The following is a 16,004-nucleotide window of genomic DNA, read 5'->3' as shown; positions in this document are numbered from 1 at the left end:
TCGACAAAATCAGACCAATCTTGAGCCTGCGTTTTCTGGGTATCCCTGAACAGCACCCTGTACTGCTCAGTGGTTAGGCCGAACCCTTCAACGAGTGTATTCTTCAAGACTTGGTAATTGTTAGCATCCTCCACCCTTGTGGTGAGGAGCTTGTCTCTTCCTTTTCCTTCAAAGGAGAGCCATAAGATAGCTGCCCACTGACTCTGGGGAACACCCTGCACAGTGCAGGCCCTCTCCAAAGCAGTAATCCATTTGTGGATGTCGTCCCCTTGTTTAAAGGGGGGCACTATCTTCCCAAGGTGTTTCGTATCGAAACTCTTTTCCCTATTACTAGGTACATTGCTGCCACCAGTGGGGACTACCCCACTTAACTGTTGCTCTCTAGCAAAGGCAAGCCTTTCTTTGGCCAGGGCAAGTTCTTCCCTTTCGATCCTCAGATTAGCTGCCCTTTCCTTAGCTTCGTACACTCTCCTCTGAGGGGACGTCATCCCTCTTTGAGAAGAGTTGTGAGAGCCATTGGTTTGAAGGGATCTGCCAGAGCCTCTTGACAGAGATCTGGCTCGTCCATTCCCAATGTTAAGCGGACCTGTCAGTAGCGCCGGGGGTCCCCCAGTACCACTATCATGTTTGCTTAAGTTGGACCGTGTTAGTCTGACGACTTCTACCTGTCCCTTATCTGCCTCATCCCCAGAGAGATCCTCATCCTCATCCTCCTCCCCATCTTCGTTCTCAGTTGCGAGGTGAATGAGGTCAGGATCGTCTCGGGTTCCCTCGAGGGGAGGCATGTCTCCTTCTGGATTAGAAGAGCTACGAAGTTTCTCCGCTCTTCTGGCATCATAAGTCTCCAAGAGACCAATCAGAAAGGACGTTGTGGGGTTAGACCCCTGCTGGATCTTCCTGGAGTGAGACAGCCGTCTTAACTCCTTGAAGCTCAGCACAGTATATCCTGAAGGGATGACCTGTGGAGGGTCAACTGACACAAGGGGAGACCCAGAGTTTCCTCCTTTGTCCGACATACTGTTTCTAGTGTGGTGTAAGTGATGCACCTACCTACACTATGTGTTTACCTACTGTTCCCTTGCTAAGAGTTGTAGCCAAGGTGTGCTAAGCCTTGAGGAGCTACAACAGCTGGTTCAGTAGAACTCAGAGTATTCTAAGCTTTTAATTATATGTACTAACAGTACTTGTGCGATCTTTCAACAAGATATTCTTAGGATACGTGTGGTAAAACAACAGCAAGCTCAAATCCCAACCGCTGCTCACCAATGTGAGAAGTTGGCCCGATATGCAACGTTCGCTATTCTAGCGACCGCTATGTATCGTTCCAACGACCCTTATGGTGTTTGGTTGTAAGTCAACCTATAGACCAGCTATCCTAGTAGCGTGGATACGAGCAGTCTAAGGCTAAAGACTCGAGAGGGCGCGTTAAGCCAGCTGTTTACCACACATGTACCCCTTGAACACCCAGTGAAAGGACACCACACAAGTGTTATGAAAATAAACAGTATATTTATTAAGAATCACAACAGCCCTGTACTCTTTATGAGGACAGGGTACTAAGCACAAACCAAATCTCTTTAGCAAATACTTCAAGTGCACAGTTAAAACAAGTGTCCGAGGACACGGAAAGGTTAAGGCAAGTCGGAAGCGAGGGACTCGGGACCCTAGAGTAAAGAGGCTATGCGGGCACCGAAATGCCGAGTTACCTAGCCACGAGGGCTGCGGCTGCACAAGTCTTACAGGCGTCGGGGTCTTCGCTGACGAGCCAGGAGCCGGAAGAAAAAGGAGTTGCTGGCCGGCGACCAGTGATGAATAGTTCGTAGAGATCCAAGCCTGGATCGGAGATTGATGAAACCTGAAAGCAGAGGGGACCAAGTTCGTACTACTAGCCAGTAGTCAGAGGGTACCAGGAAGGCACCGGTTGGCCGTCACCTCGACTAGGTGAGTGGGCGACGCTAGGCTCTGCAGTCTCACGGACCAGGAGGCGTTGTCGGCGACCACGGTGGAGGTGCGAGCTGTCCCACGAAGGATGATGCTGTCGGCGTCGCTGGGCCCAGGATGGGGCAACAAGCCTTGGCAGACCTCAGGGCCACGTGGTGGGCCTAAGATGGCGTCTTGAGTGGACCAGGAGGGTCCGGGGTGCTTCTCGCAAAGATGGAAGCAAGGGCCAGTCTGGAGCAACCAGACCAACAGTGATGATTCTCGGATGTCGTCACAGAAGGGCACAAGCCAGCGGCTAGTGACCAGACAACGTGCTGAGCAGCGAGCAGAAGGGCCCCACGCAGATCGTGGAGATGCTGGGAGACTGCACTTCGGTGCTGGAGCGGCTCAGGGTCGGGGCTTCTCGGACCCCAGAGCACTCACCAGAGAGTTACCTCGATGGTCGTGCTGGTTAAGAGCGTGCAGGTTCCGATGATGGCCGGTCCCTCGAGGTCTCGTCGCACCCACAGATCACAGCTGAGCTGATGACGTGGGTAGAGGTCAGAGGTGCCAGGGAAGCCGGTTCTCGTCGAGCTGGGCCGTCGGATTCCTTGAGGAAGGACTTACAGCAAACCGCAGAGTTCTTAGGTGGTGCCCGCTGATGCAGGGTGACTACTCCTTAGTCACAAGGGAGAAATCTTGAGAAGAGTCTTGAGTGTCCTTTCGTAGAAAGTAGTTCTTGATTCAAAGATGATCTAATTTGGAAGGGTCCCCGCTCCGGCCTTTATTCTAAAGAAAGGGGTGGGTACATGACTAGGTCCTGCCCTAAGGGTGGGACCAGGAAGGGGGGTAGTTACACCCCTCTCCCCTGCCGGACTTTCCCCAGGCCAGGGCTGTCGCCCCTGGAACTGGTTCTGACCGGCAGATGCGTAGTGAGCGCCGGGGTGCCACTCCGCAGTCACCTTCTCGCAAAAGCCCTACCTACCCAGAATACACAAACCCTGTCTGGGACGGTGCGAACACCGCCCTCGACAGGAAACCCTTTGTCCAAGCGCTCCTCGCTGGAAGGACTCCCAGCAGCAGGAGGTCAGACTCGTGTCTGTGGTGGCAGCATCCATTTTGTGGAGCTGAGGCTTTAGTTAACTTTAACCGGGGTTCACAGTTACGTACATGTCGTGTCCCTCTAGAAGGGTGGAATGCTAACCTCATCGCCAGAATTGGTGAGAGGGCAGCACCCCGATTCGTATGACACCTTACTCGACATGTCTTGATAACGCGCCACCGTAGTTACCGATGTGGCCCGCGTTATCATGGAACAGCCATTGGGTCTTGATTCCGCAAGCTGCAACCGGGCTCGGCTCGGGCCAGAGCACAGTTCACACGAGCCCACGCACTCTGCCTTCAGGATTGTCAAGGCCTGCCATAGGAGTGACTGATAGGAACTCGGGTGTCCATTGTGTGGTTAGATATAGGGCTACTATATCTAAAGCAAAGGGTGATTACACGACTTCGCCCCAGCTGTCATGCAGCCAGTTGTGTCAAATTTAGGAGGCCAGCCAGGGGTGGCATAATACATGCTGCAGCCCCTGGTGGCCCTGGGTACACCTAAGCCCTGGGTTACAGGGTCTGATAAGGTGGCCCAGTACCAATTGGTAAATGCACCTAGGGTACATCTCGTAATTTAGAAAGAGAACAGCCAGGCTGTGGGTCTGATTGGCAGGCCCACAGCCAGAGAAAGTCGTAAACCAGTGAAACAAAAGCAAAAAAATCTGGGTGATCATAGGATTGCAGACCCTACTCTCCTACAACATGTTGTTACGGTCAGTCGATTTTCGGAAAATGTCTGTCATAATTTGGTCATTTGTTAGAGTAATTCGCACATCCAAGAATGTTATGGTTGTGGGATCTATAGAACTTTTCATAGTTCTGCCATATTTTTTGTCATGATTGTTACAAGTATGCTCGTCTTTGTTTCTAGAGGCTCCCCGATGAAGGGCTAGAAGCCCGAAATGCATTGGAGCAGGAGTAATAATATGTATTCCGAAGTTGAATATACATTTTGAAGTTGGATCGTCTTTTTTGGGAATCACATTAATGGATATGAAATGAATACCATACATCCGAGAAAGAAATAAAACATGGTTGAAAATACTCACCTTTAAGCGAATTATTTGGAGGAAATCACCAAGTTGAGTGCCTAAGGGATGTCATCAATGTACCATTGATAACACTTTCCATAGCCAATCTACATCTCGCCACGCACTAACCAGAATAACCACGCCATTCATTCCCTAAAAATCTCATGGCATGTCTAGGGTTACCTGACCCAGGTTTTGGGATATTCTTTTGAACACAAACACTCCTCCTTAATTGGACTATGATTTTATTACAGATATTAGGCCCTGATGAAGTCTGCTGTAACAAGAACAGCCTGAGACTAAACACGTGTTAACAAAAGTGTGCATATAACTTGAAGAAAAATAAAAGAAATATTGAAACCATGACCTCAATTCTATCTGTGTGTGCCTGGAGAATTTTTGTTGTTGGCTACTAAATATATTCATATGGACTGAGATAAAACAGAATTTCACGTCGTTGGTGGAATGGCATTAGCTGGGATGTTGGAGCATTGGTTCACACCGGTTGTAGCTGAAAGGATTAAAGTTTTTATTATGTCTTTGTAGGTAAAGATAAGGTAAATTACCAGAAGCCAGCAGTCCCAAAGTAAAATGAAGAAGAGAGATGGGGAAAGGCTTCTCTTGAAATTTTCAATACAGAGATATAAGTCTGTGTAACATAAAGACTGGAAATCAGAATTAATCTAGATCTGGGATTATCATCGACTTCAGCACTTTCATCCTCCGTGGAGACATGGACTTTCACCTCGAGGACAGTAATGACTGCAACTCAAATGCCGTCCTCAAAAGCCTTGGGAACCTTGACCTTACTCAGCACATTACTAGACCCACACACACTGCCGGACACTTCCTGGACGCTATCTTCTTCACAATAAGCAACGTCAGGGTCAACAAAACAACGCCTATCCCCTGAACTTACCACGCCCTCATGAGGTTCAAGGTCGCCATTCTGGACTACAGGACGCCCACCACCTCGGGAAGTCATGCCGCTTCTGGAAGAACATCTCAGAGAAGGACTGAGCTTCTGCCCCCTACACACACGTACCCAAGCATATCAGCAGCCTAACGGAAGACACCAAGAACTTCAATGAATGGATCACCACCTGCACCAACACCCAGGCCCCCCTCAAACACAGCAAAACTATTCAAGTTCATGAACACAAGTCAAGTGGCACATAGAAGAACTCAGGATGGCGATGGAACACTGTAAGCAACTGGAAAGCAAGTGGTGAATGAGCCTATGATAGATCTGCTCCTTCTTGACAAAAAGAACTCAGACAGTCAACCTGATGTCATAGTCCCTGGAAATCTCATCTGCGGAGCACCAAAGGATCATCTCTCAGCCGGACCCTCTTCAAAACTTGCATAACCCAACTGGCCAACATCATCCATGCCTACCACATCACCATACTCTTCTACACCAATGACATGCAACTAATACAGTCACTCTATGAATAAAACCCAACACAAGGAACATGCTTACCGCCTGCATGACATGGATGAAATCCAACCGTCTCAGACTCAACACTGAGAAGACAGATGTGTTGATCTTTGGAAACAACACCTGGGACTCCACCTCATGGCCATCCACCCTAGGACCTACTCCCACCCCCAGCTTGCACACCAGTAACCTAGGGCTCATTATCAACAAAAGCCTGGACACGTCCGCCCAGGCCAACGTCGTCACTGCTTTCACACACTGAAAATGCTGAAGAAAATCTCCAAATGACACCCAAGCAACACCAGAAGCCCATCATCCATGCACTCATCCCCAGTAGTCTGGACAACGGAAACCCTCTCTATGCAGAAATCATAAAACAGCTCACCAGAAGGCTGCAAACCACCCAGAACGCAGCTGCCAGACCCATCCTCAACCTCTCACTCAGAACACATATCACACCGCACCTGAGGGGACTCCACTGGCTCCAGATACATAAGCACCCACAGTTCAGACTACTCACCCCCACACTCAAGACACTACACAAAAAGGCCCTGCTTACATTAACAACCACAACTCCTTCCATCAACACCCTAGGAACCCCCGTTCAGCCGGACTCATACTCAGACACATCACAGACATACACAGACACAGATCCGGAGCCCACGCCCACACCTTCTCATACATGGCTCCTAAAGCATGGAGCGACCTCGCTCAACACATCAGAGCCTCCTCCTCGCTTCTTGAGTTAAGCACGAAGCTGAAGACCAGCTCTTTGAATGACTCTGCCCTCGAGGCTAGACTGCCACACCTGCACAGCGCCAGGACACCCTCCCGGGTGATAGTGTGCTCTACAAATACACATAACATAACATTATCCATAGCCTACTTGTTTTCCCCCGTTGTGGTAAAAATCACTGTCAGGTGCACAGATTAAGTCTGCAGTGAAGTAAACAGTAGTGCAGTGTAGAGGTTTCCTCTTCTGCTAGCACTGCATACAGCAAGAGTACAGCACAGTGCAATGGCCACAGACTCCCTCATTTATTTAAAACCACTCAGAGTGCCAGTAATAAGTAGTACAGAGTGTGAAAGTTTACACAAAAAGTAAATGCCTCTCGCAGTGTGAGCAAACATCAGCGCCGAGCGCACAGATTCCTTAACTCTAAACACCCTCTCACTGTGAGTGATAATCAGTGCACCGTACAGGTCTGTAAATACCCCTTACAGGGGTGTGGAATTATTTTTAAAATTTGCTTGTTTTAAGGGCAGTTTGATACAGGAAGCAGCTTGTCCTTTAAAGAAATCCACTTGTCCAACTTACTACCTAAATATTAGCTGGACCATAAGAAACATTTATAGCTATTTTTTAATAGTAAATACTTGTCTAGAGTTAGGACAGCTTGAGGGGGGCTTGGGCGCAAAACTGGTGGAGTACTTTTTAATTTAATTTTTATTGGGAATTTATTAGTATTGGTACTTGCGATGCAAAGGTAACAGATCTGTGCAGTATTGTATCGTATTTGTATTGTATTTGTCATTTGTAAAGCGCATGTTTACCCGGAAGCATCTCAGCGCTGTAGTATTAACTCTTTTGTACAGGACGGCGTTTGGAACCTGGGACCCCTTAGCTACCTCACTAGAGTTGAAATTGGTAACCCGCAGTAAAATACATGGATCCCTCCAGTTGATGCATTTACACTGTTTGATGACTTGAATTAAAACCCAAATTCATATCACTAAACGTGGTTCAAGTATTGGTACCACTCAACAGCAAATGACACCTATAACTCTTGAAGAATCACATTCACAAGACACCTAAATCTCATTTTTAGCTCACAACATACAATTCAACTTTTAACAATGTATAAATAACGTTAATTCCATTTCTTTTCCTGCTCTTCTTTTTCCCTCCCCCTCAGACCTATTTCTTTCATATTTTGCATTATATCTATTATTTACTTTACTCCTTGTGCTGCTCTCTCTCTTTTCTTGCCTCGTCTTGCTTTTTCTGCTCACTCATCTTGTTCTCCCCTTCCTCGTGAAGTGACAAGCAGAGCAGAATGACTTCAAGAGTCTCTTGGACACTTCACATAGGCTCCTGTATCATAGTACACTCCTCATTAACGCATGATGACAGTGGAGCAACCCTTTGTAGCATTGCTATACAAGTACCGCTGGGTATTGGGGAACTCATGTCAGGTTAGACTGAAGTCTCACTCAAACCTGCCTAATTCTTCAAACTATGGGGAAGAACTAAAACTTCACATGTGACGTTGCTCAGACGTCTGCTGTGTTCCGAGTAGTAACGGTCTATGCTCCACAGCGCAGATCTTCTTTTCAGCCAGTGATCCTAAAAATCTCTGTACAGAGGATAGGACAGGAAGAGTGACTGACAGACCGCAAACATCTGTCAAGACAGACACCCTGCAAAAAGATGGAGGCACTGCAGACACACCTCATACACACACACAGCCTGCAAAGACAACCCTACCCTGTTCACGTGCACACACATCCAAACTACACACACCCCCTGACAGGGATACCTTAAAACACAGACACATACCTTCCACTGCTTGACAGGCCTCCTTCATGGCACGTCCAAGGTCTGTGCACACACACACACACACACACACAATCCCTGCAGCAGGCACACAACCTCTGTAGCGGATAATACCATAAGCCAACCTATGGCACAGGAAACTATTGCAATAACTGAAGCTTCTGCCTAGTCTGAGAGATGGAAACAGGACAAAGGAAGAAAAGGGGTGCGGGGGAGCACGGGCAGCCTTGACGTCAACTGCCTGCGGTCATGCCTCGAACATTGGGGCAGGGGTGGCCGAGTCAACAAATTAACAGCAAGAGCAGAGCACAGGGTGTGTACAGATTCCTCACAGTGCAATATGATCCACTGCAGCGTGCACAGATACCTCACAGTGCAGTAAACGGCAGTGCAGTGGCACAGACTTCTCACAGATTTGTAAGATGCAGTGCAATGCAGATTCATCATAGTGCAGTGACAGCAATCCAGTGTGCACACATTCCTCATAGTGTATTAAGATACAGTGTGAACAGATTCTTCAGTGCAGTAAAATACAGTGCAGCATGCACAGGCTTCTCACAGTGCAGTAAGATGCAATGCAGTGTGTACAGATTCCTCATAGTGTATTAAGATACAGTGTGAACAGATTCCTCAGTGCAGTAAGATGCAATGCAGTGTGTACAGATTCCTCATAGTGCAGTGCACAGATTACCTCTTTAACACAAATGATGCCCACAAACAACCCCAGGGCCGGAAGGAAAGCCCCCTAGGGACCCTGGATAGAAGAGCCCAGCTCAGCCCCAGGGGTCACCAGATATAAGGGCCCAGCTCAGCCCCAGGGCCCAAAGATAGAAGAGCCCAGCTCGGCCCCAGGGCCCCCGGATAGAAGAGCCCAGCTCAGCCCCAGGGGCCCCCGGATAGAAGTTGGTGCTAAATACCGAATACCTTCAATAGAACAATTATTTGCATTTTTCAAAGTGCCATGTGTGCCTTAGGGCATATATGTGCGCCACATGTGCACACAAGCACGATTCAGAGGTGTAACAGGGTGTCAATGTGACACCCTGCAACCTTTGTATATGCTCCTGCTATTACAGAATCGGTAATAGTGAATGGCTTCCTATTCATTCCAGGCCCATAGGAATGAATGGGAAGGTATTCCTCATCGGTAAATTTTACCTATTTTTTACCTACATCATATTTACTGATTCTTAAATACCGAATCAGTAAAATTCGGTATTTAAGAATTGGTAAATTGAGATTACCTACATCGGGCCCTAAAGGTATAATAAGGAGATAGTGATGCCTAAGATTTTATTTCATACCAATCAAGTTACAGCCTGTGTAAACTTGGCTCACCAAATGCAGCAATAGCAGGCAGAAAAGGCTTACTTTAAGGTCCAGTATTGTCTAATCTATGTTTCTTCTAAACATTAGGGGATTCAACAAACTTTATTCGGTTTTATAAATGGAAAAAAACATAAAAGTCAGATAGGATGCTTTTTTGCAGCATGCTGCTGGGGTTCTGGACAAGGAGATTGAACTGGCTATTAGATGATTATCTCGCTCACCTTTCCACCCTTTCCTAGGGGTTTCTTCTGTTGCTCCCATACTCAGTCCCCTCAAGTAGGCTTGGTGGACATACCTCAAGATATGCCTCAAGACCAGGCCGGGGGTATCGTCCCCCTTACACCAGTTGTTGTCACACGGGTCGGTGCCCAGTCTCCAATTTTTAGGTCAGCCCCTGACATGACACCTGGCAATGGGTTAGGCCCTGGAGGCGCTAGGAGGAAGCGCCCCTCGGTTGGGGGCCCTTGTAAACGCAAAAAGAACATTGGCTCACAGTCATCTTCAGCAGTCCACCCAGAAGTGCCTAACCTGGATGCTATTTCGCTAGACATGCTCAAAGCAGCCTTGCTGTCAGCCTTTGGAACTAAAATGGACCCCATCTTACTCCGACTTTCTGCACTGGAAAGTAACCTTTCTGAACTAATAGCTACTTGCAAAGGGACAGTGTCCTTCTCTCTACAAGTATCCCTCCTACAAGGCCTACGATCTATCTCGACCACCATTTCCAGTCCCAGTGGTAGTGGCACAGGGGCAGGAGACAGAGCAGTGTCTATCACGATGCTGAGAAAGAGGGGTCCCAGTATACACAGAAAGTTATTTACAAAACATCAAGAAAAATTATAAAGACAAACACGTCAATCTGCTAACACTGTTTTTAATCATAATGAAGCTACGCCTATTAATAAGGCAACCATATTAGATAACACTTACAAAATTAGTGTAGTGCCCTGGAAGGGGAGAGGAGGTGTGAAGTGAGTGTAGGAAGGGGTAAGTGACATAAAAAGCCAAAAGGCTACACATTAATGAAAGACACATAAACAATTTGAATAGTCAATGACCACAGGTTCAGATATGGTACTACAAATTCACATGCTTCATAGATGTACTAAATAACCTAATTGATGGGATGAAGCTGAAAAAACAAAGAACAGTCGACGTTTCGACCCCTTTTAAGACGGCAGGCTAGAATTGATCCCTTGCATTGGGGTCTTCATCGGGACGGGAGACAGGGACACAGACCTGTTTAGTATAAAAGGGGGGGGTAGTGGTCATTAGGAACAAATCCACATTGTTGAAATATATTTACAGGGCTAAGCACATCAAAGTTAGAGAAAACAAGACATACCAGGGATGCTTGTTTTCAAAGGCGGAGGAAGAACTGTAGCTCCTTCAAAGCAGGCTTGGTAGACTCGCTGCTGAGGGGCTAACCTCTGGTATTAGACACTCGTATCAAAAGGGTGATTATGTGTCTATCACAAAGCAGCCTAGTCATGTGGTAGGAGATACAATGCCACCTATTATGCCCAGGACTGACCCTCAGTACTGTCCAGCCAACCGGAGGGGGCCGGTGGGCACCCTTAACCCAGTATCTTTTCAGTCTCTGCAATCTCAGGGTTTCAAAGTGGGCGGATTGTACAGTTCCGATGATTGGTGGGAAGGGCTGGAAGCCTTGCCCCCTGGGGACTAGAATAACTATTATCTTAGTTTGGGCTCTATTCATCTCCTACCAGAGTCCACAACGCTTGTTGTGGTGTTAGCAAGAGTACCATGCCTCAACCCCGGGACCAAGGAAGACTTTTACCAGCTGAACAATAAGGTGGTGCACTGGCTCAATTAAAACATTGCCCCTGGGCTTAGGGTGGAAAACTAAATTCTCATAGTCGCCAGACACAGTGGGTTGGTAGCGCCAAGAAATCCTGGCTGGGGGACTGCATTATCATCAATTTTAACAATCCAGTCATGGTAAACCGAACCTTAAGCACGGTTGCCCAGTCTAACTACAGGTGTTGGAACTCAGCAATCTCGACACTTCTACGGACCCAATTATTACCAACTACGGTCCCAGCGCGAGCGGCTCCAAGAGGTGGGCCATAGGGGTCTACAAAGGGGATTATAGTGGTAAGCACAGCAAATAGGTTTACTCCTCTGAGCTCATAGGAAGATTGCAATTGACGATGTGTGGGTCTCTCGGACCCTGTGGCACCCGCATCCCAGTGAAATGTATCGCCCCCGGAACAGGTATTGAGTGTGAATGGAGGGTGTAAATTTCTTTCTTGGAATATCGTGGGCTGAAGAGTAAGATTGGGAACACCGAATGGTTGGCCCTCGTTCAGAGTTTTGATGTGATGTGCCTCCAGGAAACATGGGCTGGAGACAATAATTAGCACCTGGATGGCTATAAAACCCTCTTTGTTCCAGCTATCCCATCCAGGTCAGGGAGAGTCAAGAGTGAGCTTATCACCTTTGTTTCTCTAGCTGTCCTTGGCATCACCGCTCCCTGTAGGAAGGAAAAGGCTACTTACCAATGTGCATCTGTTCTTTGCATGTAGAGCTGCAGAGATTCACACTCTGTGCATAGATCGCCATCTGGTGTGGGGCTCGGATGCTTGCACCTTGTTGTTATCCTGGAAGAAGTCTTTTTAGTCACAAGATAGGTGACTTCTCCTTTGGACGATAGCGCGCATGGGCATCAACTCCATCCTCAGATTGTTTTTCGCCATGAAGGGAAATGATGGAGTTTGTAAGAAACAGAGATGTCCATGAGAATGTATCTAAGATAACACTGGAACAGATACAGGTTCCGGGGAGGTGGGGGGGGGGGGGACGTGTGAATCTCTGCAGCTATACATGCCAAGAACAGATGCATACTGGTAAGTAGCATTTTCCGTTCGAGGCATATGAGTCGCAGAATTCACACTCTGTGCATGGACTGTACAACCGTGTCTCCCCTAGCGGTGGTTGCCTGTATCTGTTGTAGTGGTTTAAAATAGTGTTTGCCTGTATACATCTATGCAATAGTGTTTAGTGAAGGTGTATGTAGTAGAACATGTTGCTGCCTTACAAATGTCTTCTAGGGGAATATTCCCTAAGAATGCCATGGAAGCCCCTAATTGGCGTGTTGAGTGCGCTCTAGGGGGAATTGTTAACATGCATTTTGCTTTCTGATAGCATATTTGAATGCATTTTACTATCCACCTGGCAATTCAAGCATTGAAAATTGGGTTGCGTTTATGAGGTGGTGAGAAAGCCACAAACAGTTATTTTGTTTTCCTAAAGGCTTTAGTTCTGTCTATGTAATAAAGTAAAGCTCTTTTGACATCAAGCGTGTGAATACCTCTTTCCGCTACAAAATCAGGGTTTTGGAAAATACCGGTAACTCTACTGATTGATTAAGATGGAATGGAGAAATCACCTTTGGAAGAACTGTTGGGTTTGTTCTAAGAACCACTTTGTTGCGATGTATTTGTAAAAATGGTTCTTGTACGGTTAAAGCCGGAATCTCACTTACACTCCTGAGAGAGGTGATTGCGACAAAGAAAGCTACTTTCCATGTAAGGAATTGTAATTCGCATTTGTGTAAAGGCTCAAACGGGGGACCCATGAGCCCAGTAAGAACATTGTTTAGGTTCCACACTGGAGATGGTCTGGTTGGAATTATTCTTTTAAGGCCTTCCATGAAGGCTTTGAGGAGTGTTGTGAACCATGGTTGCCGTGCCCATGTGGGAGCAACCAGGATCAACTTGAGAGACTGCTGTTTGAGCTTGCGTACTACTAGTGGGATGAGTGGGAGTGTCGGAAAAGCGTACGCAAATCTCCCTGACCAGTTCATCCATATTGCATTGCCCTTGGACAATGGGTTTGGGAACCTGGCAGCGAAGGTGTGGCATTTTGCGTTTGAGTGTGTGGCGAACAGATCTATGTCTGGTTGGCCCCACATTTGGAAGAAAGGTTGAAGGACTTGTGGATGAAGTTCCCATTCGTGTATTTGTTGAGTCTGACGGCTTAACAGATCCGCTATCTGATTGTTTACTCCTGGAAGATGTTCTGCCAGGAGATATATGTTTTGTGTAATGGTCCACCTCCATATACTTTGCGCTAGGTGAGACAGCTGCAAAGAATGTGTTCCTCCTTGCTTTTGTATGTAGTACATTGCTGTCATATTGGCCATCCGGACTAAGGCAGCCTTGTTGAGAAGGTGTACTTGGAAATAGAAATATTGCCAGTGGTTCTAGGTGATTGATGTGGAGCACTTTTTGTTGAGTGGTCCACTTGCCCTGAATTGTGTGATTTAGGAGATGGGCTCCCCAGCCGGTGAGTGATGCGTCTGTTGTTAGCGCTATTTGTGAAACTGGCTCTAGGAACGGCCGTCCTTTGGAAAGGTTTTGTGTGTTCCACCACTGCAGAGAGCGATGTGTTTGGCTGTCTACCAACATCAGATCTGCAAGTTGTCCCTGAGCCTGATTCCACTGACATGCCAAACATGCTTGTAAAGGGCGCATCTGAAGTCTTGCGTGAGGTACAATGAAAATGCAAGAGGCCATCATCCCTATCAGCTGCATAAACACTTGTGCTTAGAGAGAGTGCTGAGGCTGAGACTTGGTGATGAGGGTTTGCATGCTGGCTATCCGGGCTGGATTGGGGTATGCTAGAGCTTTGCAAGTGTCTATTGTAGCTCTTAGATACTGATGTATGTAGGAGGGTTGAAGGTGTGACGTGGTGTAGTTTAGTGTGATCCCTAAGTCGTGTAATAGCTGGATCATTTGATAAGTGTGATGAACACACTGACGTATAACTTGGCTTTTAAGAGCCAGTCGTCCAGGTATGGAAATGCGTGGATTTGCTGCCTTCTTAAGTGCGCTGCTACTACTGCAAGTCACTTTGTGAACACCCTGAGTGCTGTGGTCACCCCAAATGGAAGGACCTTGAACTGATAATGCTGGCCGTCCACTGTGAATCTTAGGTATTTCCTGTGAACAGGGTAAATGGGAATTTGGAAGTAGGAGTCCTTGAGATCTAGTGTGGCAAGGAAGTCGCCTCTTTGAAGCAGTGGAAGGATCTGCTGAAGAGTGATCATGTGAATATGATCTGATTGAATGTAGAAATTGAGAGGTCTGAGGTCCAGTATTGGTCTTAGAGTCCCGTCTTTTTTGGGGATTGTGAAATACAGGGAGTAAACCCCTGTTCCTTGATGTTCTATGGGAACTGGTTCTACTGCGTGCTTTTGAAGCAGTGAAAGAACTTCTTGTTTGAGGAGTGTTAGATGTTCCCCGGACATTGGACGCTGTTTGGGTGGTAAGTTGAGGGGAGTAGCAGAAAGTTCTAGGCAGTAGCCATACTGGATAATATGTCTTACCCACTTGTCCATAGTGATGGATTTCCAGACAGGTAGGAACTGTGATAGTCTCCCTCCGACCGGAGTGGAATGGTCTGGAGGGAAGTCACTGCTTCCTAGCGGGGGAGGTGCGAGTGTTGTTGTTACCTCAACCTCTCCCTTTGTTGTTACTTTCCCTGTATCCACCTCTAAAATATCCCCTACTGGGAGATGTTTGTGTGGTGTTTTTGTATGAAGAGGAAGTAGTGCCTGTACCAATGTTCTTGGATTATCCTCTGTAGAAGGAGCGGTGAAAGGAACCACGTGTGGATGGAGACTGTAATGCTCCCATGGATTTAGCAGTCTCCGTGTCCTTTTTAATTTTTTGGTGTCTACAGCCAGTCCAAAAAGGTGTTGCTGATTGAACACCTGGTTGAGGATAGTTGTTTGTACCTCCTGTTTGTAGCCAGAAATGAGCAGCCAAGCATGTTGTCTGAGTAACATGCTAGTGTTAAAGGCCCTAGAGGCGGTCTCTGCTGCATCAAGGGCACACTTGATTGATGCATGGGTTATTAGTTTACCCTCTTGGATGAGATCATTGGCCTTGGTCTTGTATTGATCTGGTAAATGTTGCATTAGGGTTTCTAGTTGGTCATAGTGAGCCCTATCATACCTAGCAAGTAATGCTTGTGTGTTGGCTATCCGCCAGTAATTAGCTGCTTGAGTAGCAACTCGTTTGCCGGAAGCATCTAATAATTTATACTTCTTGCCGGAGATGGTGCCTCACCAGAGGTCTGAGAATTAGCCTGTTTTCTAGCGTTAGCTACCACCAGGGAATCTTAAGGGAGTTGACGTTTGATGTAGGTGGGATCATTAAGAGGAGGTTTATATTTTTTGTTAATTCTCGGATTGAGAATTCTAGCCCTAACAGGGTCTTTAAATATGTCAGGGGCATGTTTAATGACACCTTTTAATATTGGCAGGGTTTGTACAGTCTTTAGTGACTGCTCAAAAGTGTCTGAATGCATTGAAACACCATGGTATGTAGCTGCCCTATTTACCAACTTACTAAAACCAATATTGTCATCTGGGGGAGATGGCTTTGTTGGGTATGCCTGGGGATCAGGGAGGTCTGGAGGGTCGACCGAGTCATTATAATCGTCCCAGTCGTCCTGTCGTACGTCTGTTGGTATCAGAGTCTTTAAAAGGGTCATTGTTGCCTCCCCCAACCCCTAAATCATCATCGACCTGTGGTAATGGTGAGTTTGGTGGAAGTATCGGAGAGTGTGGAGGAGAGATAGGATTGGT

General features: G+C 47.0%; 1 pseudogene; it reads right to left on the bottom strand.

The window, feature by feature from the left end:
• Positions 1-15,910, bottom strand: part of LOC147737231 (uncharacterized) — a 42,703-nt pseudogene extending 26,793 nt beyond the window's left edge.
• Positions 15,911-16,004: the final 94 nt, after the last annotated feature.

This window comes from Lissotriton vulgaris, chromosome 1_1 (assembly GCF_964263255.1).
Source record: "Lissotriton vulgaris chromosome 1_1, aLisVul1.2, whole genome shotgun sequence".
NCBI lineage: Eukaryota > Metazoa > Chordata > Amphibia > Caudata > Salamandridae > Lissotriton > Lissotriton vulgaris.
The sequence above is the reverse complement of the archived record's forward strand: the minus strand, read 5'-3'. Positions and strand labels throughout refer to the sequence as shown.